The 27568-nt window shown below is 46.3% G+C and overlaps 1 long non-coding RNA gene across 4 annotated transcripts in view; it reads left to right on the forward strand.

The window, feature by feature from the left end:
• Window positions 1-27057, forward strand: part of LOC135184923 (uncharacterized) — a 35812-nt gene extending 8755 nt beyond the window's left edge. The window contains exons 2-5 of one of the 4 annotated variants that reach the window (XR_010306265.1): window positions 372-747; window positions 1141-1247; window positions 26093-26185; window positions 26281-27057. This is a non-coding gene — a long non-coding RNA (uncharacterized LOC135184923). Of the gene's footprint in view, window positions 1-371; window positions 748-1140; window positions 1248-1365; window positions 2065-3225; window positions 3635-26092; window positions 26186-26280 lie in introns of those variants that run through there. The other 3 variants (XR_010306267.1, XR_010306266.1, XR_010306268.1) reach the window with 3 other exon arrangements.
• The last annotated feature ends 511 nt before the right edge of the window (window positions 27058-27568 follow it).

The raw sequence follows: 27568 nt of genomic DNA on the forward strand, positions 1-27568 counted from the left end.
TTTCACTCTCATCCTCTTGGGAGATTTCAGACCCACCTGGACACAATGCTGAGCAAGTTGCTCTGGGTGACCTTGCTTTAGGGGTGGGTTTGCATTAGATGATCTCCAGAGATCCTTTCCAATCCCCAGCAGGCTGGGATTCTGCAAAGTAGTTTGCAGTTTGGGGGGTTTCCCACAATTCATGTTCTAACTCCAAGGTTTTTCTTTCCCTTCTCCTCCTCCTTCCCCTTCCCTTCATAAATGACAACCTGGTAGGTATCACAGATGTGGGGACATAAGCAAATGACTGCTATGTATTGCATAGGCTGTGCAGTCTTTCACCAAGCCATTTCTGCCACAGGCTCAATCTCTGAAGCATGTTTCCCATGCAGGTTCATACTGTGCTGTCGAGAGATGCCTGCAGTGGTCTCCACTAACACTCATCCACACCATTTGCCCTCCAAGAGGAAAACTGTATCACATCTGTTACACCTATTGCAAAGCAGAGCAGATTCTGTGCAAGGCTCTGTTTAATGGGTTACACATGGCAGCCTCACTGGCTTTGTATGTTGGAGGGGATTCTACTCCTCTGCTCTGCTTTGATCAGACCCTACTTGTGGTGCTGGGTCCAGCTCTGGAGTCCTCAGCACAGGAGAGACCTGTTGGAGGGAAGCCAGAGGAGGACGCAGAAACAATTAGACAACAGAAATCCCTCTGCTGTGTGGACAGGCTGGAAGAGTTGGGGTTGTTCAGCCTGCAGAGGAGAAGGTATTGGAGAGATTTTCTTGTGGCCTTTCAGTACTTAACAGGGCTGATCAGGCAGAAGGGGACAGAGTTTTTATCAGTCTGTGTTGTGACAGGACAAAGGGCGATGGTTTCAAAGGAGATCAAGTCTAGACAGGAGGCATTTTTCACACTGAGGATGGTGAGATGCTGGTTGCCCAGACAGGTGGTACATGTCCCATCCCTGGAATCATTCCAGGTCAGGTTATTTGGGGCTCTGAGTAACCTGCCCTAGTTGCAGATGTCCCTACCAACTGCAGGGAGGTTGTACTAGAGGATCTGTAAAGATCCCTTCCAACTCAAAGCTGTCTGTGATTCTGTGTTATGTACAAACCATACTGTGCCCCAGCCAGTGCTTTGGATGCTTCTTTCTTTCAGCTGCAGTCAGAGGGAAGAAATGTGTCTAAAGGTACCTGATTTTGCTGAATCAGATTCGGAGTTTCCCTCTGCAGTAACACACTGCAGTTGTCCTCTCCATCACTGATGTAAGTATCTCCTTTAGGGATTTGTACCAATTATGTGTGTGGTAGGAGCAGTTTGCGTGGACATGCCTGTGTGCTATTTACTGAGGCAGAGCTTTTACCATTCATGTGGATTTGTCAGTGTAAGGAAAACTGAAGCTCTGTGCACTTAGCCTACGATGAGAGTTTTGCAGCAGGAGAGCAACCACACAAGACAAATGAAGGCTGCAAGAGTGGAAGGAGGAATCCAGAGTCGCTCTGCTAACAGGGCTACGTGAATCCAGGGATGGGTGGGTGAGGCTTAGTGCTACCAGTGGCGATGAAACACAGCAGGCTGTGGTAATGAAATATTTATGAATGGGGAAATGCTGCTGCATTCTGCAGTGCAGCACAGGGGAATGGGAAATTTCAAACCTACTGTAATAGCAAAGCCCTCCATTAATTATCCAAAGCAAGCTGTAACGCCAGTTGCTATGACAACAGGGTCCCCTATGTATTTTGTACCATTTGAGAGGAGGGGAAAAGAGGGGGCTGCTTTCCATTTACTGGAGTGCATTGTGTTTCTTTTTCTCTTACAGTTTTTTTTTGTGGTGACTGTCCCAGCTTGTGGCTATATGGTTAATTTCCACAATGAAATGATAATATAGGGAAAGCCTTTGATAATTAGCACTGCTCTTTTCATTATGAGAAGAGGTGAAACTGACCCTCCCCAGATTAAGGGACAAAATACTGTAATGATTAATAATCTTATGTAACATTAATGTATGATAATGTGAAAAAAGCAAAATGCTGCTAGATGAATTGCTATTCATAGTATTTTTGTCTGGGTTAGGCTTTCACCCACAAAGGTTCTAGAAGCAGTAATTAAAACATCAATATTGGCATAGTAAACCCACCACTATATTTCCAGCTGGGGCAAGGGAATGTTCAACCTCTGGCCACTTACTTTTAATTACTTCTTATTTGGTTTCTTAAACCCATGACCCTCTTTGAGATTTCCACTTGTCCTCAGCACAGCCAAGGGTTTTTTCTGCCCACATCTCTCCTGGCACAGTGCCTGTGAGAAAATAAAGTGTAGACCTTAATGAGGAAGAAGACGTTGGTTGAATGTCTCAAGTCTGTGGCCACATGTCCTGAGTCCAACTCTCCCTGTGGCACACACACCTGCTGGACAGTATCTCTGAATAGCTCCTAAACAGAGCAGCCCTCCAACCCCTCTGGGCCAGTGACTGCAGATGCTGGGATGGATGGTGATAACAGGTCACAGGCTTCAGCCATGCTGACCACCTGTCATTAGATTCTCCTGCCATTGTCAGAGGCAGAGCACTCCTCTGCATGAACTATTGCTTCAGGCCAGACACTGCTCCTGCCTGGAGAGGAGGAGTCGGAGGGAAGACCTCTCTCTCTCCAGCTCCCTGAAAGGAGGTTGAAGCCAGTCTCTTTTCCCAAGTAACAAGAGGCAACAGCCTCAAGTTGCACCAGGGGAGATATAGGTTGGACATTAGGAAAGATTTCTTCCACAAAAGGGCTGTCATGACCTGGGCCATGCTGCCCAGGGCAGTGATGGGATTCCCCATGCCTGGAGAGGTTGAAAAACTCTTTATGTGTATTGCTGAGGGATATAGTTTAGTGGTGATCTGGCAATGGTTGGACTTGAATGTCTCTTTCAACCAAAATGCTTTTGTGATTCTGTGGTTTTAAACTGGCATCTTAGAGCTGTACATCTGCCTGGTCAGAAAGCAAACTGCATGAACAGCAATTCAAAACTGGTGGTAGGAGCAGGATTTCTGTGTCACCACTCAGTAGGACATGCCATGAAGGACATAATTTCTTATGTGTGGGTACATGTAGGTGCATATACATATGCATACCTAAACATGTTTTGTGTGTGTACAGTTCTTGGGCAGAAATCATATGCCTTGATGTGGCTCAAGACCAGAGCTAGGTGTCCTCCATTCCATTTACTATCCTGCATTTCCTTTTTTTCTCATGAAAAAAACAGCCTGAAATCACAACCCAAAACTCAGCACTGTGAGAATGTGAATCCTGTGAGCAATAAACAACAGAGTATCACAGTCTGGCCTCCCATCTCCTGATGAATGGCTGAGAGAAGCTGGCAGGGAAGACAAGGGATCCACTTTCACTGTGATGAGAGATGCCCCAAAGGACCAATATGGATGTGAGCTTACCTTTCCTTGGCTCCCAGGCTAGAGGCATCCAATAAATAGCTCAGACAACAACTCACTCAGAAGCAATGGGGTGGAGAAGAGCAAGCCTGGTAGGTATGGAGAAGAAGAGCAGGTCATGTATTTTAAGAGTTTCAGGAATGTGACAGAGAAGAAAAGGTTCTGGTAACTGTTTGTTTAGTACAAAGAAGGCAAGAAATAGCCATGGGCAAGGGAAATGTAATAATGTACCTCAAACATAGTGTATGAAGGTCTGCCAGAGACAGGTCAGATGTATTAATCTTGCCCCAGCACGCAGGGATGGTTGAAAATCCCCTGCAGCTCTCCTCTATGTCAGGAGCTCTCCAGTCATAGGCATCTTGTGGCAGGAGGTTGTCAGTAAGGAGCATGATTAGGCTTCAGAGAAACCTGGCTTCAGCATTTGGAGCCATTATCACATGAGACAGAGGTCACCCAGTGCAACCTCCCTGCAGTGAGGCTGGACATCTTAAACAAGATGAGGGGACTGGAACATGTCTTTCATGAGGAAAGGCTGAGAGACTGAGGAAAGGCTGTTCAGCCTGGAAAAGAGTAGATTAAAAGGGGATCTTCTTAATGCTGATTGATATCTGAAGGGTAAGGGGCAGGATGATGGGGCCAGACTCTTTCCAGCAGTGCCCAGTTACAGAACAAAGAGCAACAGGCACAAAGTGGACACAGGGAGCTCCATCTGAACATGAAGAAGAACTCCTTTGTTTTGGGAGTGGTGGAGCACTGGAGCAGGCTGCTCAGAGAGCTTGTGAAGTCCCCTTCTCTGGAGAGATTTCAAATTCACTTGGACGTTGTAATCCTGGGAACCTGCTGTGGGTGACCCTGCTTTAGCAGGGTTGTTGGATGAGATGATGCTCAGATGGCCTTTCCAACCCCCACAGCTCTGGGCTTCTGCACAGTAATCGGGTTGCCACATAAGCTTTGTCTTCCCTGGGATGGAAGGTGTTGTTAGCAGGTGTGTGGAAAAGCCAACCTATGTCCCTAGAGGCCTCAGCCAGCTGAGGTAAGCCTTGCCTGACTCTGGGTTTGCTTTATCCAGCTGCTACCAGCTGCAATAGAAATTGCTCCATCTACACAAGGATTAACCCATAAGTCAACCTGTGTCAAAAGCCATCCTTGCTGCCTCAGGGAGGAAGCAGCACCAAACCTTGGGGTCAGTCTAAGATAAATGTCAACTATCTATAACACAAGCATCTAGAAAGAGCCCAGATTGGTGTTTATGGACATTTTACCCTGTTGGACTGAGACCCTAGTGACCAAGTGACCAAGCTTGGGAAAGCAGCCTCCAAGCAGCACATGCAAAAGCAGTAGATGAGCCTCGGTGAGTGAAGGGCTGTGTCTGCTCCTGCCTAGTGTAGGAGGAGGGATGGAAATCAGCAAAGGTTCTGGCTGCTTTTCTTCTGACAGCCTTTAAGATGCTGAGGGGGAAAAAAATTCCTGCATTAGCCATGTTTGCATTGCTCCATAAATAATGAATGACACCAGGAAGACTGACCAGTGGCTTCCCTTGAAGCTGAGGAAGCCTTAGTGGAGGAACGTTGGAGCAGCAGGCTGTAGGTTGCATTAGTGGCATTTCTCACCCAAAATCTGTGTTGCTGCAAATCAGCCCTGCACTGTTTGCACTAAATGAGCCAACAGAGAAGCTTCTCCATTAACCAGGGGATTTGACACCCGTGCTCTGGCTGGTTATTCTTTCTATGGCTGCAGGGGCACAGGGAGTGCCCAGTTAAGGGCACAAATATCTGGAAGCAATCAACGCTAAAAGGAATCCCTGAGAATCAGTTTCCAGAGGAGCTCTTTTCTCTGCCTGCAGTGCTCCACACCGATTTACCCTGAAGTGCAGTTAAACCACGTCAATGTCTGAAAGTGGGAAATCCTTAGTCCCACACTCTTAATATCAGTGCTGGCTGTCAGAGAGAGGAGGAGGGAGGGAGGGATTGATCTTCACAAGGCTGCAGGCAGATTTACACCAGCAGCTTTCATCTGTTCTGCTACACATACTTCCCAGATCAATATGCAGGCAGTGCCAGTGTGTGCGTGGTGAAGACAGAGGTGTGCTGGTGATGCCGGTGTCTCCCCAGCTCCCAAATGAGAGTAGAAGCCATTCCATGCTCTGCTTTCAGCAAACCTGGAAGTATGTCATATGGAATCCTGTGAGAGGAGGTAAAATGCTCAGACTGCTGTTCTGCCTTTGAAAATTCACTTTCCCCTTCTTACAGAAGCAGGGAAGTGCTGAACTTTGAATGCAGGGTTAGCCACGGCACAGGATTTGGTTTGGCCCCAGGAGAGACAGCCAGATACCAGACAACACTGTACCTTTCTGCCAAGTGTGTTGGAAAGCTGTAATATGTAAGGTTGCTGTGGCAGTCAGGGAAGGAAGGAATCATAGAGTGGTGTGGGTTGGTAGGGACTTCTAAAAGTCATCTAGACCAACCCCCTGCACTGAGCAGGGGCATCTGCAACTAGAGCATGTTGATCAGAGCCCTAGAATACCACCTATCTGGGCAACCTGCACATGCCCTACGAGGAGAGGCTGAGGGAGCTGGGATTGGTTAGCCTGGAGAAGAGGAGGCTCAGGGGTGACCTTATTGCTGTCTACAACTACCTGAAGGGTGGTTGTGGCCAGGAGGAGGTTGCTCTCTTCTCTCAGGTGGCCAGCACCAGAACAAGAGGACACAGCCTCAGGCTGCACCAGGGGAAATTTAGGCTGGAGGTGAGGAGAAAGTTCTTCACTGAGAGAGTCATTGGACACTGGAATGGGCTGCCCGGGGAGGTGGTGGAGTCGCCGTCCCTGGAGCTGTTCAAGGCAGGATTGGACGTGGCACTTGGTGCCATGGTCTGGCCTTGAGCTCTGTGGTAAAGGGTTGGACTTGAGGATCTGTGAGGTCTCTTCCAACCTTGATGATACTGTGATACTGTGATAGTGTCTCAGCACCCTCAGTGTGAAAAGTACCTTCCTTCTGTCTAGTCTGAATCTCATTAGTCTAAAACCATCAACCCTTGTCCTGTCACAACAGACTCTGCCAAAAACTCTGTCCCCATCTTTCTGATCAGCTCCTTTAAGTCCTGAAAGGTCACAGTAGTGTCTCCCTGAAGCTTTCTTATTTCCAGGTTGAACAACCTCAACTCTCAGCCTCTCCTCACAGCAGAGGGGTTCCAGCCCTCAGGTCATTGCTGTTTCTCTGGGCCCACCCCAACATGGTCCCTCCTATCCTGACGACTCCAGAGCTGGACGCAGCACTGCAGGTGGAATCTCAGCGCCCACAGAAGAGAGCAGAGGGGCAGAATGCCCTCCCTTGGCCTGCTGCCCACAACACCAAGGATGCAGCCCAGGATGTGATTGGCCTGGACTGTGAGCACACACTGCCAGCTCACATCCAGCTTCTCATCCACCAGTACCTCCAAGTCCTTCTCCTGCTCTCCAACCCTTCAACCTCCAGCCTGTATTGATACCTAGCTCAGGTACAGGACCTTGTGCTTGGCCTTGTGGAACCTTGTGAGATTCAACATTTTCACCTCTTGGCTTTGTTCTTCCCTTGTCTCATCCTTAGCCTTCTTGCACTTTTGCTGCCAGGTGGAGCATGTGTCTGGATGTGCAGATCCAAATGTGTGTCTGGATGTCAGGGGTAGAAGCACTGAGGGGCCAGGAGGCTTCTGCATTGCTAAGCAAACGTTTAGAGGAGGGATATCAGGCTTTGCTTAAGGAGCATGAGCTTAATTTAGGGCTCAGCAGCCAGGCTGAGGTGATTCACATGTGCTGGCAGGAGGCTGCCCAGGTGAGTAATGGAAGCTCTTGATACCTGGAGCATAGGCTGCTAAGTGAGAGAGGCTACAAGTGATGATCTTGGTATTTAGGAGCAGCTTCCTTTATGATCCTCTGACTCATGATCAAGGAGCACCACATAACTCAGGGACACAAAGCCCTGTGGTGCTATCCTTCAAAGTTAGGCTGCAGTGAGTTCAGGATTGATGCCACATAACTCTCTAACTCAGTCTGGTGGATCAGAGGTTCATCTCAGCTCTTTACACTTTGAGCTGTTTAAGGCACTTACTGCCGCATGACAAGAAGCCATGGAGGAGTTTTCCTGCCTAGGAAAATTCATGGTGACAGAAGCATAATTAACACTCAGCAGCAAAAAAGGAGAGAAGAGAAAAAGCAGAACTGATAGCATTGCTTCCAAAGCTGCTCACAGCTCTTTGCTGCTAGTTTGTCCTCTGGTTTGGGGTCTGCCAAAAGAGCCTGATGCTCCCAACACTCAGGTGCAAAAGGGAGAATGAGTGGGATGCTTCGGTGCTCTGCAGCTAGAGGAACATCAAGTAAGGCACCCATAATTACTGGCAAACCAACTGGGAAAGCAGAGACTGCCAGGCTATGGCATTGCAGACATGCAGGTATCCTGGCTACAGTCCCCCACCACAGCAGCTGCCTGTAGCCAGCTAGACCATGCTGTGCCCAGCAGCTACACTGCATTAGCTGACTGGGTAAGCACTCTTAGTACACCAGCACAAAGACAGGTGAGATGTGACTGGTGGTGATTTAAAGAGCCTGGAAGACTTGGTTTGAAAGCAGGCAAGAAATAATCTTGTGATTCTCCAACACGTGAGCTGTAGGAACAGTGAGCTGCTGCACAAGGAGAGTTAAAGCATGGTGGAGACTGTAATGCCTTGAGATACTGTTAGCACTTCACACATTTGTTTGTGGGCAGCTGATCAAATGAGAAAGTTCTGGAATTTTAGTCATAGAATCATTTTGGGTGAAAGAGACCTTTAAGATCATCAAGTCCAGCGTTAACCCAGCACTGCCAGGTCACTACTAAACCATGTCCCCCAGTACTACACCTACAAGCCTTTTAAATCCCTCCGGGGATGGCAAGTCCACCACTGCCCTGGGGAGCCTGTTCCAGGGCTTGACAACCCTTCTGGGGAAGAAATTTTTTTCCCATGTCCAAACTAAACTTCCCCTGATGCAATTTCAGGCCTTTTTCTCTTATCCTACCACTTGTTCCTTGGGAGAAGGGACTGACACCCACCTTGCTTCAACCTCCTCTCAGGGAGCTGTAGAGAGAAAAGGTCTCCTATCAGCCTTCTTTTCTCCAGACTAAACAATCCCATTTCCCTCATCTGCTCCTCTTGTGCTCTAGACCCTTCCCCAGCTTCATTGACCCACTCTGGACTCTGTCCCTCAATTCTTTCTCCCTTTTCTATGTCCAAGTAAAAGTTGCTCTTGCTTAATGGTGTATTTATTGGTAAGAAATCATGCAGGTGAACTGTATTTGGAGGGCAGCAGGTTTTGGTGCTGCTAGTACATCATCATCTCATTGCACTGCTAAACCAGTCTTTACCCAGAGTATGTGCTAAGATGTAAGTGTTTTCTGTACAGAGTTATTTATTAAAGCAAAGGCAGCCTGGAGAGATAAGTGTCTGGATTTTCTGGGAGGGAAGATAGAAATCTTTGTGAGTTGAAATTAGCTTTCAAATCACTGAAGTGAAGCCACCTGAGGTTAGAGCCTTGCTGCTTTTTAACAGGCAAATGAGATATTTCTTTACATGACTGTTGAAATGAGTGTTGTCTTCCAGCAACACCTTCTGCAATGTAAGCTCTCTCTCTGCAAGAGGAATGATGTGAGGGGCCAGGTCAGATCCATTGTCTCCATACTATGGGATGCTTCCCCATGAAGTGGGCACTGCCATCCATTGTCACTGCCCTGTCATTAGCTGTTTGTTGGTAATTCATTAAAAGGAGGCATCTCTCCAAGCTCTGATGTGCTGCTTCAGAAGTGTGTCCTGGCTACCTTGAAGGATTGCTTGAGCTGAGTATGACAGCAGTTGTTAAATAGAGCACTTGTGGTGCATGGTTAAGAGGCCTAATGCACTTTTAAATCCTCCTCCACCACTCTCTTGCTCATTCTTGCCGATTCAGATGTGGATTTTTCCACCATGTCCATGTCACTGGGTCAAAGCTGTGTTTTCTGTGGTCTTTGTTTTGCTCTTTGCCTTTGATGTGAGCTGTCTGTGCATCAACTCTTTATCAGTGTGTCCTGGCTCATTTTCTTCTCCTGTTTTCCTTCCCAGAGGACCTATTCATGCTCCAGAGAGTGAGTATTGTCCACTACAGCAGGGACAAATGACAAAGATGATCAGAGATATTAAACAGGTTCCTCAACAGGAGCAAATACCTGAAAGGAGGTAGACTGGAGGCTTGCTGGAGCTAGAATGGTGTGGAGGGGAGAGGTCATAGAATCCCAGCACAGCAGTGGTTGGAAGGGACCTCTGGGGTCTAGTCCAACCTGCCTGCCAAAGCAGATCTGCCTAGATCAGGTTGCAACCATTTCATAGAGCTCCTCATTCCTTCCTTCATAGTATTGGCCATGCACATGAACTAGCATGTGGCAGGTTCAAAGCCCACAGAGGAGGTAGTTTTTCACACCACATTGTCAGGTTGTTGGCACTCCTTGGCAGGCAAGGATGCAGGTGCCAGATGTTTTCTGTGGGTTCAAAGGATCATGAAGCATGTTCTTGGGAGAAAAATCCATGGAGAGTTATTACACACAAAGGCTTTGCCTCGGGTTCAGAAGTTCCTGAGCTGCAATTGACTGAAGGCTTAGAAAATATTTGCAGTAGTATAAATCTATGCTTGACTCATTTTTACAGTACTTCCCAGGCATTTGGTTTGGGTCACTTGGGGATACTTGAGTAGATGAATATCTGCTCTAGCTCGAGGTCACTCCTCTGACCTTCACCCTGTCATTACCATGGTACAGTCCCCCTTAGTGTGAAAAGTCTGAGGCCAATCTACCTCACCGCCTTCAGTAGAAACTAGACTAGTAAATGCAACCTCACAACAGGGTAAAGCTGCTGCCCCCAGCTACAAATCTGCTTCTCTTCCAAGGTCCATCCCATTCCATTTGGAATGATGGCCTGCATTTTACTGACAGAAGTTATTGTCAGCAAACAGCAAGTTTATGTGCCTGTGAGACGATTACTTACAATCATAGAACAGCTTGTGTAGCAAGGGACTGTCAAAGGTCATTTTTAAAGGCACCCAGTGACAGAACAAGAGGACCAGGGCAGGTTTAGGCTGGAGGTTAGGAAGAAATTCTCCACAGAAAGAGTGATTGGCATTGGAATGGGGAGGAATATTGGATCATAGAATCAACCAGATTGGAAGAGACCTCCAAGATCATCCCTAGTCCAACCTAGCACCCAGCCCTAGCCAGTCAACCAGACCATGGCTCTAAGTGCCTCAGCCAGGCTTTGCTTGAACACCTCCAGGGATGGTGACTCCACCACCTCCCTGGGCAGCCCATTCCAATGCCAATCACTCTCTCTGGGAAGAACTTCCTCCTCACATCCACCTCACTATACTTTCCCCGGCACAACTTGAGACTGTGTCCCCTTGTTCTATTGCTGGTTGCCTGGGAGAAGAGGTGGAGCCACCGTCCCTGGAGATGTTTAAGAGGAGGCTGGATGAGGCACTTAGTGCCATGGCTTTGTTAATTAGAAGGGTTAGGTGATAGAGTGGACTCGATGATCTTAGAGGTCTTTTCCAACCTGGTTAGATCTGTGATTCTGTGATCTAGTCCAGCCTCCCTGCAGTGAAGAGGGACATCTAATTATATGATTGTCTGCTATTATATACTTGCTATTGAGCTTTAGTTATCATAATGTTTGTATAACAAGCTCTTGTTTGACCCCTGGTTTTCTGTGAAGCTTGGTGATTTTCCTGTCCCAAGGCTGACTTATATCCATCAGCAAAGGCACAGCACAGTTCAATGACTCAAAACTTTGTAGGACACACTACCTTCCTGGCTTGGAAGTGAAGGAAAGAATATTAAGGTGTCAGTGATATTGGGGTGTGTTACCAGGGTCTACCCAACCTCTCAGGGACTTGAGATGCAGTAGCTGCAAGAGAGACATCTAATGAGAGAACTTCTCTGTGGCACCAGCTTCACTGTCATGAGCACTACCTCTGAAAGAGATGATTTATTTCCTGTGCTGGCTGTGATGCATGAAGCAGGGGTCTGAGAATCTATTTTAATGCCAGTGAATGGTGTCAGATGAATATGAGCTGACATGGGAATCCAGACAATTAGAGCAGCTTCCCTTGACCTGATATTAGCAGTGGGTTTCCTGCAAGCTGTGATAGATGTAGATCCTTAACCATTGATTTTTTTTGGGTACCTGTCCACAAATATTATGACAAAGTGTTGTTTTGGTGATTTTTTTTTTGAAGAAAGTTGAGTTACTGCAGTGTTGTAAAATATTGGTGATGTAGTTATCTATGAGCTGTCTAAGCACCATGACACACAGAGCATTAGAATTCATCATGCTTGTTATTGTCCTTTTACAAATGGCTTTATGCCAACCAGTCAAGGCTTGGGACTAAAAAATGCAGCTACACCAATGTAGTCACACACTGCCTTCTGTGCAAAGGGTCTGATTTCATCACAGGGGACCATGGAAATCAAGTTTATCATGAAGCAAATAGAAGATATGGACTAAACACTGAAGTCAGTAAAGGACTGCCAATACAAATCTGACAAGAGGTTAGAGGAAAGTATTTGTCAGTCAAAGGTAATAAACCTGTGTCCAGAAACACAGGGAACCGGGAAAGCAGAGAGATGCTTTTTCATTTGAGGAGATTCCCCCATGACACTCTATCTAAGCTTGATAGAGCTTTAGGACTCATGGATTCTTTGCAGATAGGTCCACCTGCTCCTCAAGTCTTCTGTTGTCCCTCTGACAACAACACCTTTTTAAAGGACCCAACTGACTCACCTCCAAAATATTTCTCCCTTAGTTCGACTCTGATTGTCAGTTTTGTTCTCTGGGGTAGCTGGCCCTGCATGCACCTTTTTCTCCTCTCATCCATCTGTTGTGTCTGCCCAGGAATTGTTCCAGGTTTTGGTTTCATTGTCCTCTCTCACATCTGGATGATAATTCTCTTGTCCAGCCAACAAAGCCCTAGCTGACAGCAGGCTAAGGTTTACATTCACCCTTTTTTTCCAGTCTCTCCCCCTCTGACAGATTTCTTTCTTGTTAGATGTCCTCCAGTATTTCACTTACTGTGCTTTCCAGAGCAAAATCATTTTCTGCCTTCTCTACATAAATGAGTACCCCTCTCCTTGCCTATTCTCTGACCCAGCCTGGCTTTTATCTTCTTATTTCATCATACAATCAGTAGGCAATAGTAATCAAAGCTCAGGGCATCTTTTCCATTTGGATTGCAGCTGACAAAATATCCACTAGCAGCAGAAGCAATGAGCTGTACTTTTCCCTAAGTCTAGAGTTTGAGCTTTACTGTGCAGTAAGGACTTTGTTGGCACTGTTGGTTTCCTCTTGGTGAGGCAATTCATGGCATGACACAGTCTCAAGTTGTGCCAGGGTAGGTCTAGGCTGGATGTTAGGAGGAAGTTCTTCACAGAGAGTGATTGGCATTGGAATGGGCTGCCCAGGGAGGTGGTGGAGTCACTGTCCTTGGAGGTGTTCAAGACAAGACTGGATGAGGCATTTGGTGCCATGGTCTAGTTGAGTGGCTAGGGCTGGATGCTAGGTCAGACTGGATGATCTTGGAGATCTCTTCCAAGCTGGTGGATTCTATGATACTCAGTGTCTTTTATCTGATACATGCACAACAATTTGAGGTTTTTAAAACTCTTTCCCACTCTGGCTAATGGGCAACAGCTTCAAATGTGATTGTGGATGGACTGGTCCTGACAAAACCAGAGAACTCAGTAGTGGACTTAATTTCCTTAGGAAATCAAGATATAAGTAGGCAAAAGTATGCTCTTTGGCTTGTTAAACCAAGTGGGTGGTTGGATACACAGAGTCTTAATTATTAGTGTGCTGTATGTACTCTTGGAGCGTGTCCAGAGAAGGGTCACGAGGATGATTGGAGGGTTGGAGCACCTCTCCTGTGAGGACAGACTGAAAGAGTTCAGTGTGGAGAAGAGGAGGCTCTGAGGTGACCTTATTGTGGCCTTTCAGCATCTGAAGGGGGCTGACAAAAAGGCTGGGGAGGGACTTTTAGGACATCAAATAGTGACAGGACTGGGGGAATGGAGCGAAGCTGGAGATGGGTAGGTTCAGACTGGACATGAGGAGGAGGTTGTTCAGCATGAGAGTGGTGAGAGCCTGGAATGGGTTCCCCAGGGAGGTAGTTGAGGCCCCGTCCCTGGAGGTGTTTAAGGCCAGGCTGGATGGGGCTCTGGGCAGCCTGCTCTAGGGTAGGGTGTCCCTGCCTATGGCAGAGGGGCTGGAACTAGATGATCCTTGTGGTCCCTTCCAACCCTGACTGATTCTATGACTGTCTAGAGAAATAAGCCTTCAGCCTTTGGTGGTGGTGGTGGTAGAGCTACCAAAGAAGAGCAAAACAGAACAGATCTTGGTTTCCTTCATCCCATTTTGGCCTGCCCACGTTAAAAAAAAAAACCCAAACTGTGCAGCAGTGCTTCTTGCAGAATACTGATCAACTGTGTAAGCCATCATTATCAAAATACCTTTGATGGCTGTGCCCAAGCAGCTCTCTGGCATGTTGCTAGGAAGTGTTTCAGTCCCAAAGGGATTGCTGGGAAAAGTTCAGGCCAGTTGCACTGCAGACGTTTCTGGGCGAGCTCCTTTCACAGAGCAGAATTGCAAAGCAAACTCTTCTTAGAGCTGAGGAAATCAGTCCCTGGTGGTGGACATAATCACATTGCTGGCAGTGTGATCTGCCAAGAGCTCAGCAAACAGCATCAGAGACAGCCCCAGCAACTGTCCTTTATTTCCTGGTGGATATAGCTTGTGAGAAGAAGTGTGCCTTGGATCATCATTTGGCCTGGCAATGCTGGACTTGGTGATCTTAAAGGTCTCTTCCATTCAAAGTGATTCTGTGATTCTGTGCTCATCGCAAGAACCACAGACTTAGGTGAGCTAAGAATTATATTATGGGTTTCTTAATGTTAACTGGAATTATCCACACCAAGAACCAAAGCTATCACCTTGCAGGATTAAAGGAAAGGTGCATCTAGTCTGGTGTCCCATTCCTGACAAGGGCCAAGGAAGGAAAGCACAGAGGGCTGCAACCCTGGGCTCCAACAAACAGCACATCAGATGTGTTGCCTTTCGGCTTAACAGTCCTCAACAGATTTTTTTTCTTTCAAAATAGACATCCAAACCTTTTTGAGACATGTAAAAATCAGCAGCCACAGCATCCCTGTCAAAAAGTTCCACAGGCTCCCTAGGTGAAAACTATTCCCTCGTGTTTGTTTGAACCTGCCAGCTCTGCTTAATGTCCCCTGCATCATACCCTGGGAGGGACAATGAGTAATCAACTCCTACCTCCATTTCTTCTATATCTGGCTTTCCATTCTTCTCTGCTTTCTCACCAATCTCCTTGCTGATTTTATCATGAAAGGCATCAAGTCACCATGAAACAACTTGCCCTCTGTCATACATTCACAACCAGGAGAGCAGAAGCCTCCCTAAGCACAAGCATGCCCAGCAGTGATGCATCTCTCACCAATCTTCTCAGCAAAAGGAGCTCTGGCAAACAGGAGCGTCTGGAGGAAGATGAGTCTCGTTAAACATTGCTGTGGCACTTTGCAGAGGTGGTTCTAAATGCATTGCTTTCTGCTGTGTGAAATGTTTGTGTGGTTTCCAGGGATATAAGGGAAAATAATTTGCACTGAGACTCCTGAATCAACAACACAAAGCTGCGACACAGCTGGAACACTTGGCCAACGTTCTTGGTGTAGATGTCAAGTTCTGAGCAGCTGTGTTGTGATAGGAGACATAGAATCAGACTAGCTGGTGAAGGAGAGGTTTGAGGGGCAGTCATCTGCAGAAAGTAGAGCAGCCTCGTGCTTGCAGAGGAGGCTTCTTGCTGCTTTGCATACATCGTGATGCTGAGGAGAAGTCTGTGCTTCACAGGAGGAACCAGGGAGCAGCATCACCAAACCCTCCAAAAGGACATCAGCTTCATGAGGGTGTGACTTTGATTTAGTGACTCCCTAACTGTGCAGAAGAGCAGATTTGTTTTCACACACAAGTGTTTAAGCTGTGATGCTGTTTCCCATCTCTTGTCTGCCACAGGGAAGAAAAAAACCAGGGAAGACCAGCAAGTGGGTGTAACAGCTGGGTACCTGGGCTTGGGAAGTACTACAGAAAGCTGCCTGCTGCTTCATTCTCCGCCTGTTGCTGCACAGATTGAAGCTGAAGTTAGAATTTAAACAGTGAAATCCCTAGTTGGTGTCAAGTCTGACAGTCTGCTGCATACCGTCTTGCTCTGATACATGTGAACTCTCCTCACCCGTTTCAGAGGAGAAGAGGAGCCCCTGGGGTGCCTCTTCTCTGTAGATGAGGGTGTGGTGGCCTGATAGTGGGAATGCTACTGACCCTCTGTACTTTTGTCCTGGTCTGAGCTAGAGCAGAACTGGTTCTGTTGAGTTATTTGACTTCTCAGCTCAGTGTCTGCTCAGTGATGGAACTTGTTGAAGTTCACAGCAGGTTTTCACAGACAGTGACTGCTTCTAGCCATGATGGCTCTGATGGTTAGAGTTACTGCCAAGGGCTGGGCTGCAGAAAGGCTCCTGTGCAGACCAAGAGCACTGCTAAATCTTGTGCCCCAAGCTGGGGTTCAGGAAATCAGAGGTGGCACCTGCAGAGCAGTGCAGACAGGACAGGTGACTAAACTGACCAACAAGGGTTTCCATCCCATGGATGTTATCTTCAGGATAAGCCTGAGGGATCACCAGGGTCAAGCCTCTTCTTCAGTGGCTGAATTCTGAGAAGGGATCTGTCCATTCTGTCTGAATCCAAATCCATGTGTTGCTGAATCCAGATCCTGAATGCAGTTCACATCTGCCATTGAGTCCAGCCTGGCACTTCCCTAGTGCCTGGCCCCACCATTATTGGTGATGGTGATGGCATTGCCATCAGAGGTTGGGTTGGATATTGCTTTAGATCTCTTTGTATCTATTTTATTGTTATTGATTCCATTCAACCTGGTTTAGTTTTCTTTCCCAACCCATCAGTGTCTCTCCCTTATTCCCTTTCTCTTCTCCGTGGGGAGGGAGAAATGTCCGTAGAGAGCATCTGCCACTCATCTGGTGGTCAGCTTAGCCCTAACCCAGGTGGGAGAGGAAGAGACATTAGTCGGTAGCGGAGAAGAGCCCTGGCTTAGAAGCTCCCCATGTGACTGCAGCACAGACTGGCAGGAGCTGAAGAGTTAGAAGCTATTTCTGTTATGTCTCCTCAGAACAAGATATATTTTTAACAGCTTTTCAGCCCTCAGAGCTTACGTCCAGAACTGCAGCAGGGATGGAGGATGGACATCAATTTTCCCTGATGGTATTTTTTGGTCTCAGCCTGAAGAAATACCTATCCCATAGAGCTCAAATCCCTCAGGCTGTGACAGGTTGCTGGGTTTTTTCCCCATTTATTTTGGTCAAGATGTTGTGTAAATGAAGCTACCTTGTAAAAGGAAGAGACTGGAAATTCTTTGGGACAGAGGCTGTATTCACTGGTGACTGTTACAGCTCACACACATCCCTAAGAGGCAATGCCTCATAATTAATTGCTAAATAATTATTAATAATATGAAACAGATACTACCCAGGAAGTGATTAACCTCCTGATTGCAGAGGAGTCCTATGGAATGTAACAGTAATTAAAGGCTCTTTAACACAAAAAAATTCACACTGACTTCAGGTTTAGGAACTCAGTCCAGTAGGACTTCCTCAGAAACAAAATCACAGCTACTTTGTTCCTGTAGGTATATTTAATTTGGGATAGTGTGAAGCATTCAGTGACAAAATATGCTGGAATTTTCTTTTCAAAACAAGCAAGTGGCTAATTTGTGTTGAAATAGGAGGTTCTCAGTGGACATTGTCTGCCATAACTTCAGCAGGTTTTTTGTTGCTCTCTCCCCTGACATACTCACAGTTAAGTTTAGGAAGTGTGGGTTAGGTAATGGACAGTGAGGTGGATTGAGAAGTGGCTGAATGACAGAGAGAGGGTTGTGATCAACTGTGTACGGTCTGTAGTTGGGGGCTTGTGGCTGGTGGTGTTCCCTGGGGCTCAGTACTGGGTTAAATCTTGTTCAACATGTTCATCAGTGGCTTGGATGAAGGACCAGAGTGAACTCCCAGTGAGTTTACTGATGGTACAGAACTGGGAGGATTGTCTGACACGCCCAGGGAGGTGGTGGAGGCACCATCCCTGGAGGTGTCCAAGAAAAGCCTGGATGAGGCACTTAGTGCCATGGTCTGGTTGACTGGATAGGGCTGGGTGCTAGGTTGGACTGGATGATCTTGGAGGTCTCTTCCAACCTCATTGATTGATTCTATGAATCAATCACTAAGTGCCTCAGCCAGGCTTTTCTTCCACACCTCCAGGGATGGTGACTCCACCACCTCCCTGGGCAGCCCATTCCAATGCCAATCACTCTCTCTGCCAACAACTTCCTCCTAACATCCAGCCTAGACCTCCCCTGGCACAACTTGAGACTGTGTCCCCTTATTCTACTGCTGGTTGTCTGGAAGAAGAGGCCAACCCCACCTGACTACAACCTCCCTTCAGGTAGTTGTAGACAGCAATGAGGTCTGCCCAGAGCCTCCTCCTCTCCAGGCTGCACACCCCCAGCTCCCTCAGCCTCTCCTCACAGGGTTTGTGTTCCAGGCCCCTCACCAGCTTCATCGCCCTTCCTTGGACACGTTCCAGTATCTCAACATCTCTCTTGAATTGAGGAGCCCAGAACTGGACACAGTACTCAAGGTGTGGCCTGACCTGTGCTTGGCCCCAGATAAATAGTGCTGGCTACCCTTGAGAAAAGTGGTGGCTCCAGGCTGTGCTATATCCCTACTGCAGGTCTAAGGAAGCCCACTTGGTCCCTGCACATCCTGTGCCTGTGTCTCACCACCCTCACTGGTAAGCCTCCCAACATGATGGCTTACTTTATCTCACCGGGATGTTCTGGAAAGGACAGCTGTGCCCTTCTTCCCCCTTGGCCCACTGATGCTTTCTGCCAGCTCCCTTGCATGAATTGACCCATGGTGCCACAACTACTGTGGTGAAGTGATTGGAAACACACTTCCGTTACCCTGACTTAGTTTTCCAGAGGTGTTATCCCAGTGCAATTGCAGAGTCTCTTGATCCAATGCAAAGGAGCCAGGAGAAGCACAAGGCTTAGATAAGGTGGGACTCTGAAAGAGCTCACAAAGGGCCATTGGTCCTAGGGAACACTAGAATCATAGGATGAGTTGGATTGGAAGAGGTCTTTAAAGGTCATCTAGTCCATCCACCTGCTATGGGCAGGAACATCTTCAACTAGATCAGGCTGCTCCGAGCCCCAAACAACCTGACCTGAAATGGTTCCAGGGATGGGGAATCTACCACTTCTCTGGCCCACCTAGGCCAGTGTTTCATCACCTTCTGTGGAAAAATGTCTTCCTTTTATCTAGTATAAATTTCCCTCTTTTGGTGTAAACCCATTGCCATTTGCCATGTTGCAGCAGGCCCTGCTAACAAGTCTGTCCCCTTCTTTCTTGTAGTTCCCTCTAGTCAAGCGTTGGCTCTCCTGTTATGTACACACCTGGGAAAATCCTAATCCAGAGCCAACTTTCACAAAGATCATCTCAGGTAGGAAGGAGCTTCCCAGCTGGGTTTTGTTAGCTGAGTAAGTTGCTTCCCACCACTGTCAGGAACAGTCAGACACAGCCACTTGGCAGCACTGAAAGCTAAAGTGTGCACCACAGAAATGCAGCTCCTGTGCAGGCATCACTCACATTTCTATTCCAAGGGCAATAAGCTGGTTAAAGAGTCCACCAAAGAGCCACAAAGAGAACTGGAGAGCCAGCCAGTGAAATGGTCTTAGTTACAAGGAAACACCCAGACCTTCAGCCTCCCATGCACAGCAGCAGAGAGCCCTTGGAGCACTTACAGACACCGGAGGGTTTGCCACGGTCATCTGGTGCCAGACCCCCAAGGACATACCTGCTGATGTTGATGAGCACAAAACTATTCTTGTGTGCATGTGCTTGCAGGATCTAGCACCCAGGTGCTAAGTAGAGAGATACACACTGTAAAATGTTGCCAAACAGCATTATGAAATCTGATTAAATTATCTTACACCTGCAGGGCACTGATGCTTCTGTCTCTTGCTGCTGAGGCCTCTCTGATTCAGTGTGTGAGGGATCGGTGTTCCCCCAGGCACATGGCTGGTGACAGCAGCCACCATATGTGCTAGGAGGAAAACATGGTTTGAGCCTCCCATTCCCAGCCCTAATATTTATTTTAATCTTTTGTTCTGACTTAAGACATTATTACATAAATGTTCTGCCACTGTCCTAAGGGGATGTTTTAAAGTATTTAGATTATTTTCTGTTGTTTTCTTCATATTCCATGTGTCAAGCAGAGCAGCTGGGAGCCTAATGCAGAGATGAGGAAGATGGAAAGGTCCCAGCATCACCAGGATGCAACCATCCCTGCAGTAGTGGATGGCTAAAGCTGAGTTTTGGTTTAGAAGCAGGAGTATTCTGATTTTCAGTAAGCAATCTCAAGCAAGATTGCATCATGCATACAAATTGCAATAAAAAATGGCAGTAGTAAATCACAATGTAAATCCAATAAGAAAAGGCATCTAGATTCAGACCTTTCTTTTACCTGAGGCATGATTTCCCAGCCCCCCACTCAAAGTAAATCTTTCCCTTCTCTCAGCCCCAGCAATAATTCTGACCCCCATGAGGAGGCCAAATCCTCTTAACAGCTAAAAGCTCCTCAGGAATTGTTATTTTTGCCACTCTAACATTCCTGTGGCAGCCCCTGCCCAGTCCCACACCAAATGTAGTTTTGAGCTTCTTCCTTCTCTCTCTCAACCCTAACCATTGGCTCTCAGCCCTAGGCACTGATTTACCCCTAGGATGGGACCCATGCTACCCAGATACTCAGTGTTCCTCAGAGTTGGATTCAGCAATCAACTCTGTTTCCTTGGACAGCTTCGTTCAGCCCTGCTGACACATGTCTGGTGGGGCTGAAGTGGTTCACTTGTCCTTCATGTTGGCCCTCACCCTAGTTTGGGCCCTAATGCAAAATCCCAGCATAATCAAAACCACAGATGATAAGAAAGGCTGCACCTGAGGCAGTGTCCCAGCCCCAGGTTCAACACCAGTGCCACTGGAGTCTGAACAACTGACTACACCATGTACACCGTGGCTACGTTATCTCAGTCGTGTGTGCTTTCACTCTTCTTTGCCTAGAGAGCAATACAGACTCAGAGTGTTCTCCTGTTGGTTATGAGTTCCATTTATAGCAGCACACACAAAAAATAACCCTACACAGAAGTGTAGAGAAAAATGAGTTGTCTAAACAGTTTTCTCTGTCAAGCTTTTAGAGAGGAATTGGGTAACATACAGAGGAATGTCTTCCCCCCCTCCCTGTGTTTCTAGGTGTAAGGAGGAATGTTCTTGTCAAGGTTTTTGGCTTAGGGTACATCACAGAATCCCAGCAAGGTGGATGGTGGAAGGGCCATCTGGAGAACATCTGGTTCAACCTCTCTGTTCAATCAGGGTCACTCTCAGCAGGCTGCCCAGGATCACTGTGTCTAGACAGGTGTGAAATCTCTCCAGAGGAGACTGTGCAACTTCTCTGGGCAGCCAGCTAGTTCCAGGGTTCTGGCACCCTCAGAGGGAAGAAGTTTTTCTTTACTTTGGCTATTACAACATACTGTGTGTTACTCCTTTATGACTAGATGTCCTTTAAAGGTCCCTTCCAACTCAGAGTCTTCTCTGATTCTATGAGTGTTCAAGTGGAACCTCCTGGTTCCATCTTGTGCCCAGTGCCCCTTGTGCTGTCATTGAGCACCACTGTAAAGGATCTGGCCATAGAAAGGGGAAGAAAATAAGTGGTACAAATTTTGGAGTAAGCAAGGGAGGACTCTGCAAAGATTTTAGGAGATGTTCCTCTGAAACAGGTTTAGAGCTGCCATTGCATCACTTTGTAAAGGGGCAGTATTAAGCATGAGGTCTCTTCATGAAGCAATCATCATAAAGGTACCCCCAGAGTGCAGATAAGAAGCATAAGAGGACTGACAGAGTGCACACTGCAAGCACATGAGGACTTCAGCACTTTATGCATCTGTCTGCAAGTGCCTAGCATCACAAGATTCCACAGAAGCAAACTGCTTGGCCCATGTGAAATGCTGAGGGCTGACAGAAGTATAATTACTGGTTTCCCAACTCAGCTGCTGTACTGCAGTAAGCATGACATAGCTGACATCTTAGCAGAGGAGAATGAGGAAAATGTCCTTTTGTATCATCCATACACTCTTCTTACTTCTACACGTGTTTGAAATCCTCATGCTCCTAGCAGAAGTGATAGCCTGGAAACCTTTCCTTCTGCTTCAGTTTCCTCTTACTCACCTGTAGACAATGAATTGTCACCCATTAGCATCCTAGCCCACGTTAAAATGAGTTTTCTTTCTTTCTCTTCTTTCTCTTCTTTCTCTCTTCTCTCTTTATTTGTCTTTCTTTCTTTCTTTCTTTCTTTCTTTCTTTCTTTCTTTCTTTCTTTCTTTCTTTCTTTCTTTCTTTCTTTCTTTCTTTCTTTCTTTCTTTCTTTCTTTCTTTCTTTCTTTCTTTCTTTCTTTCTTTCTTTCTTTCTTTCTTTCTTTCTCTCTTTCTTTCTCTCTTTCTTTCTCTCTTTCTTTCTCTCTTTCTTTCTCTCTTTCTTTCTCTCTTTCTTTCTCTCTTTCTTTCTCTCTTTCTTTCTCTCTTTCTTTCTCTCTTTCTTTCTCTCTTTCTTTCTCTCTTTCTTTCTCTCTTTCTCTCTTTCTCTCTTTCTCTCTTTCTCTCTTTCTCTCTTTCTCTCTTTCTCTCTTTCTCTCTTTCTCTCTTTCTCTCTCTCTCTCTCTCTTTCTCCCTTTCTCTCCCTTTCTCTCCCTTTCTCTCCCTTTCTCTCCCTTTCTCTCCCTTTCTCTCCCTTTCTCTCCCTTTCTCTCCCTTTCTCTCCCTTTCTCTCCCTTTCTCTCCCTTTCTCTCCCTTTCTCTCCCTTTCTCTCCCTTTCTCTCCCTTTCTCTCCCTTTCTCTCCCTTTCTTTCTCTCTCTTTCTTTCTCTCTTTCTCTTTCTATTTCTCTTTCTCTCTCTTTCTTCCTCTTCCTCTTTCTTTTGTTCTCTCTCTATTTCTCTTTCTCTCTCTTTCTATTTCTCTCTTTCTCTCTTTCTTCCTCTTTCTCTCTCTTTCTTTCTTTCTCCTTCTCTCTCTTTCTCTCTCCTTGTCTTTCTCTTTCTCTCTTTTCCTCCCTTCCTCCCTTCCTCCCTTCCTTCCTTCCCTTCCTTCCCTTCCTTCCCTTCCTTTCCTTCCTTCCTTTATTTTTTTCCTTGAGCTACATACATCTATATCTCTAACCCCAAACAAAACAACACACCAATGGTTCCAGCACTGTCATATTTCCTAGGCAAGGTAATAGCATTCCATCTATTGTTTCCTGCAGACTGAACTTGGGAAGGAATGGCTCTGTGAAGAGGCTAGCCTCATATTAAAACTGATTGATTCCATTCATCCTCCAACAGGCTCCTTAGCAAAACAATTTCCCCTTAATTAAGCCATATGATGTAAATTACGTGGTAATTGATTTAATAAAAATAGATGATGCAAACTAACATGAGGGGGAAAAAAACCTATCTTAAAGAAGAACAGAATCATTCTCCAAGCGAAGCAGGTAATGGGAAGACTACTGAAAATGAGGTTAGAAAAACAATAAACCCCCAGCTTTTATAGCACTGCTTCTGTAATTTCTGTTCTCTTAACACTTAGATGGATGAATCCTCCTCCTACCTCCATCACTTTCTAGCACTTAAGATGTTTGAGATGCTGTCCTTTTTTTTATTCCTTCTAACCAGTTATTAATCTATTTAAAATGAAATAATAGTATGAACTACCTGAAGGGAGGCTGTAGCCAGGTGGGGGTTAGAGAGGAGGATGTTGTGGGAGACTGTGTCAGAGGCCTTGCAGATGTTCACACAGATGACATACATTGCCCTTCCCTTGTCCACTGATGTAGTCACTCCATTGTGGAAAGCCACAAGACTGGTCAGGCAGGGTTTGCCCTTAGTAAGGCCATGCTGGCTGTCTCAAATCACATCCCTGTCCCCCATGTGCCTTATCCAATCTTCTAGAAGGATCTGTTCCATGATCTTCCCAGGCACAGAGATGAGGCTGACAGCTCAGAAGTCCTCAGAGTACTCCTTTCTACCCTACTTTAAAAATGAGTATAATGCTTCCCATGTCACCGTGGGCTTCACCTGACTGCCAACTACATCAGCCAATTCCCTGAGGACTCTGGAATGCATCTGTCAGGTCCCATAGACTTGTGTACATTGTCAGGTCATGTCCAGCTTTTCACCCACCAGTACCCATGTAAATATCCACTCAGAAAAAGGTAGCTCTTTGTAGCATGTCTTTTCTACATGACACAGTCTTCTCTGGAGTCATGTAGCTGTCACTTGCCATCATCCATCCCTTTAAGGCACGGAAGAACCCTAGAAGGCACTGCTGCAGAGAGCAGTACTTTTCCATGTTGATCTCTGTCCAGGGGTGTTCACAGCAGGAAAAACTGTTTGGGAGTGCATCTGGGTAAGCTGGACAAAGAATGGAGTCACATCAAATGTAGGAACCCCTGGAGTAAGATACAGACATCCTGTAAAGTTGCAAGACCATGAGTAAAGACTGCAAGGACAGAGGAAGACATTTGGAGAGTGCTGTAGAAGGGCTGAGTAGGACAAGTTTTGGGCAAATTCTTGCAGCTCAGAGCCAGAAAGATTTTGATACAGGCCCTTGGCTTTCTGAAAGCAGGAATGGGATCATATCAGGCAGCCCAATGTTCACAGACGCATTCTGCTTGGCAAAGACGCTCAGGACCACCAAGTCCAACCAATATCTCTACTCAATAAGGGTTATCTTAAACCATATCCCTAAGCACCACATCCAAACAGTATTAAACACATCCAGGACTGGTGACTTGACCTCCTTCCCAGGCAGCCCATTCCAATGCCTGACCACTCTTTCTGCAAAGAAAGAATTCCTAATGTCCAGTCTGAACCTACCCAGGCCATTCCCTCTTGCTCTGTCACTGGTGTGCTAGTTTGAAGCAGGCTAGAATGCTTTGGTGAGAAGAGTTAGATTACAGCTGTGAAAGGAAAACAAGGCTGATGTCTACTTCACTTGTAGGCTTGCTGAGATGTGTAAGACCAAGAAATAAAAGCATAGATAACCACTTCTGCTGCTGGCGAGCTCTGAGCTGCATCTTACTCTCTAACCTCACCCTCCATTTTGGGCTAATCCACTTTGCTTCCTAACCCCTGACCAAGCCTCCATTCTTCCTTGGGACTGGGGTAAGGTTGAGAGGGGCAGGGGGAAGGTGAAGGGGTGGTTGAGAGCCCCTCCTGGGGACTCAGTTTTCTGGGAGGGCTGTTGTGTTTCTGTATTACCTTTTACCTTGTATATTTCTGTCTATAGCTGTATATACTGTAAATATCTGCTTGTATATTGTGCCAGCTGTAAATAAATAGCTTCATTCATATTTCCAGAGCTGGCTGAGTCTAGTCTGGGTGATTTCCAAAGTGGGAGGGGGGTGGGGAACACCCAAACCATCACAATTGTTTACCTCTGAGAGGAGGCCAGCAGAAGCCTCTCCACAATCTCCTTTCAGGTAGTCATAGAGAGCAATGAGGTCTCCCTTTAGCCTCCTCTTCCTCAAACTAACCAGCCCCAGCTCCCTCAGTCACTCCTCATAAGATTTGTTCTCCAGGCCCTTCACCACTTTCTTTGCCCTCCTCTGTGCCCATTCCAATGTAATTAGTTGGAGATCTCATGATTGCAAAACTAGCCCCACAGTCTCAGAAGCACAAGTGGTTTGGCAAGAGTTAGTGTACTTTTTAGTCTTTCCTTTAAGGCAAAAAACATCTCTGCCTACTGGTTTGTGGCTGCCCTGTTTTTCTGATCTCAACTAGTGCAGAAGAAAAGAAAAGCACAAACACAACACATTTTCTTTCATAGGATTACATTCTATGATTCTATAAGTGTTTAAGAGGAGGCTGCATGAGGCACTTGGTGCCAGGGGTTAGTTAATCAGAAGAGTTAGGTGTTAGGTTGGACTTGATGATCCTGGTGCTTAATTCTGTGATTCTGTGATTCTTTAGGAATCCTTTAGAAACACAAATATGTCTCAGCTCAGGCTGTGGCCAGAGCTTCAGATTCATATATTATTTTAATTTAATTTCCTTTCACTGGAGCAAACCCATCAGTCTTTCCTGGCAGGCAGTCCACCCCAACCAGGATATTCTCCATACTGAGCTGCAGGTAGGCATCATCCTAAAGTAAGCCTTCAAAAAAAGGAAAAATGCCCAGAGCCCTGGTGCCTTCAATCAAAACAGTGATTTCTGACCAGCCTTTTCCTCAGCAGAGTGAACCAAGGGAGAAGCAATGATTGCTTTCTGAAATCAGCAATGTCAGTCCTTGACATCAAGGAGGTTGGTGAGGAAAGGTTAGCTTCGGTGTCATCGTGCCATTAGGTCTGAGCAGCTCTGAGGGAACATGAGTACAAGCTGCCAGTCACAGACCTCCAAGGATGTCTTTTCTTAAATGGAAGTTTGCAAAAAAGTCTCATTCCCTATCCCAGCCCTGCACATGTGATGTGTTCCACTTCCCCCACCCATCGGAAGAAGCTAATGGGAACCAGACCTTAATGGAGGGCAGTGGAAGTCATACACAGGTGGGAAGGCACAGAGCAGTCACCAGCAAACCTGTTTTGACTGGTGGCCAATGAAATATTAATATATGACCTTCATTGTGTTCCCTTTCCTTTAGAAACCTCTGGACACTGGAACCAAGGGATTTAAAACCACTTCTACTCCTGGCAGTCCCTGTTTGTACGAGAAGTAAAAGTGCCTCCATGCTCCTTGCAGCAAGCTTCCTCCAGGCTGGCTCTGGTCTTGGATGACAGTGTCTTTCTAAAAGCATTTGGAGTGCAACTGAATGTGAGAGACATGTAACTTCCCTGCATATCCCAGCAACATTTGTGTCTGGAGATGGAGAGATAGAAGGTACTTGCTTCAACTGCATCTGGTGTTGGAACAACCTCTCCTGCCTAGCAGTGTTCCAAGAAGCTTTGTAAACTCCAAAAGACTGAAATGACTACATGAAGTTTGGGTGAATGTGAGGCTTAGTAAATGTTGTGTCTTTTCCTGTGTTTGTGGAATGATAAAATGGTTTGGATTGGAAGGACCTTTAAAGGTCATTTAATCCACCACACCACAGGATGGGGCATCTCCCACCTCTCTGGTGCCTCACCACCTTCAGTGTAAAAAAATGCTTCTTTCTGTCTAGTCTTAGTGTCCCTTCTTTTAGTTTAAAGCCATCACTCCTTGTCCTGTTGCAGCAGGCCCTGCTCAGAAGTCCCTCACTGTCTTGTTGACCCTTTTAGATAGTGAAAAGCCACCAGATATGTCCACAAGCTTCATTTCTCCAGGCTGACCCTAGGATTTCTGTAGTAGAGTGGCAGAGTAGTTTAAGCAGGATTGAACTGGTGAGATTTCACTCTTGGTTTTCAACCAATACTCACAATCAAGGGTATTTGCATGCACAAAACTAGAGTGGCAGAGTAGTTTAAGCAGGATTGAACTGGTGAGATTTCACTCTTGGTTTTCAACCAATACTCACAATCAAGGGTATTTGCATGCACAAAACTACCTTAGTGTTCAAAGACAACTACTCTTCACCAGTGTAACCAGCACCAGAGATGACTGAACTGGTTTGCAGCCACAGTAAACCTTCATTCATTCTTTGCCATATGGATGAAAACAGATGTCTAGGAATGATAGGAAAGATGGCTTGGGGAGGATGGAAATACAAATATTAGAGGTGCAGCATTGGTGTTCAGGTTGTGTCACAAGCACCTTCCAGCAGCTGTGGTCTGTTACCTCATTTCTTGGCCTTAACAGATCCTAAACTTCTTTGCATCTGCTGGACTGATGATTGCTTATTGCATCACAGCTTTTTACATCATATGAACTGAAATCCTGAAGCAGCTGCACTTAGGAGATCCTGACCCATAGCTGCAATTTCATCCGAGGGCATCTTTATAGTCTTATTCATG

Source organism: Pogoniulus pusillus, chromosome 21 (assembly GCF_015220805.1).
Source record: "Pogoniulus pusillus isolate bPogPus1 chromosome 21, bPogPus1.pri, whole genome shotgun sequence".
NCBI lineage: Eukaryota > Metazoa > Chordata > Aves > Piciformes > Lybiidae > Pogoniulus > Pogoniulus pusillus.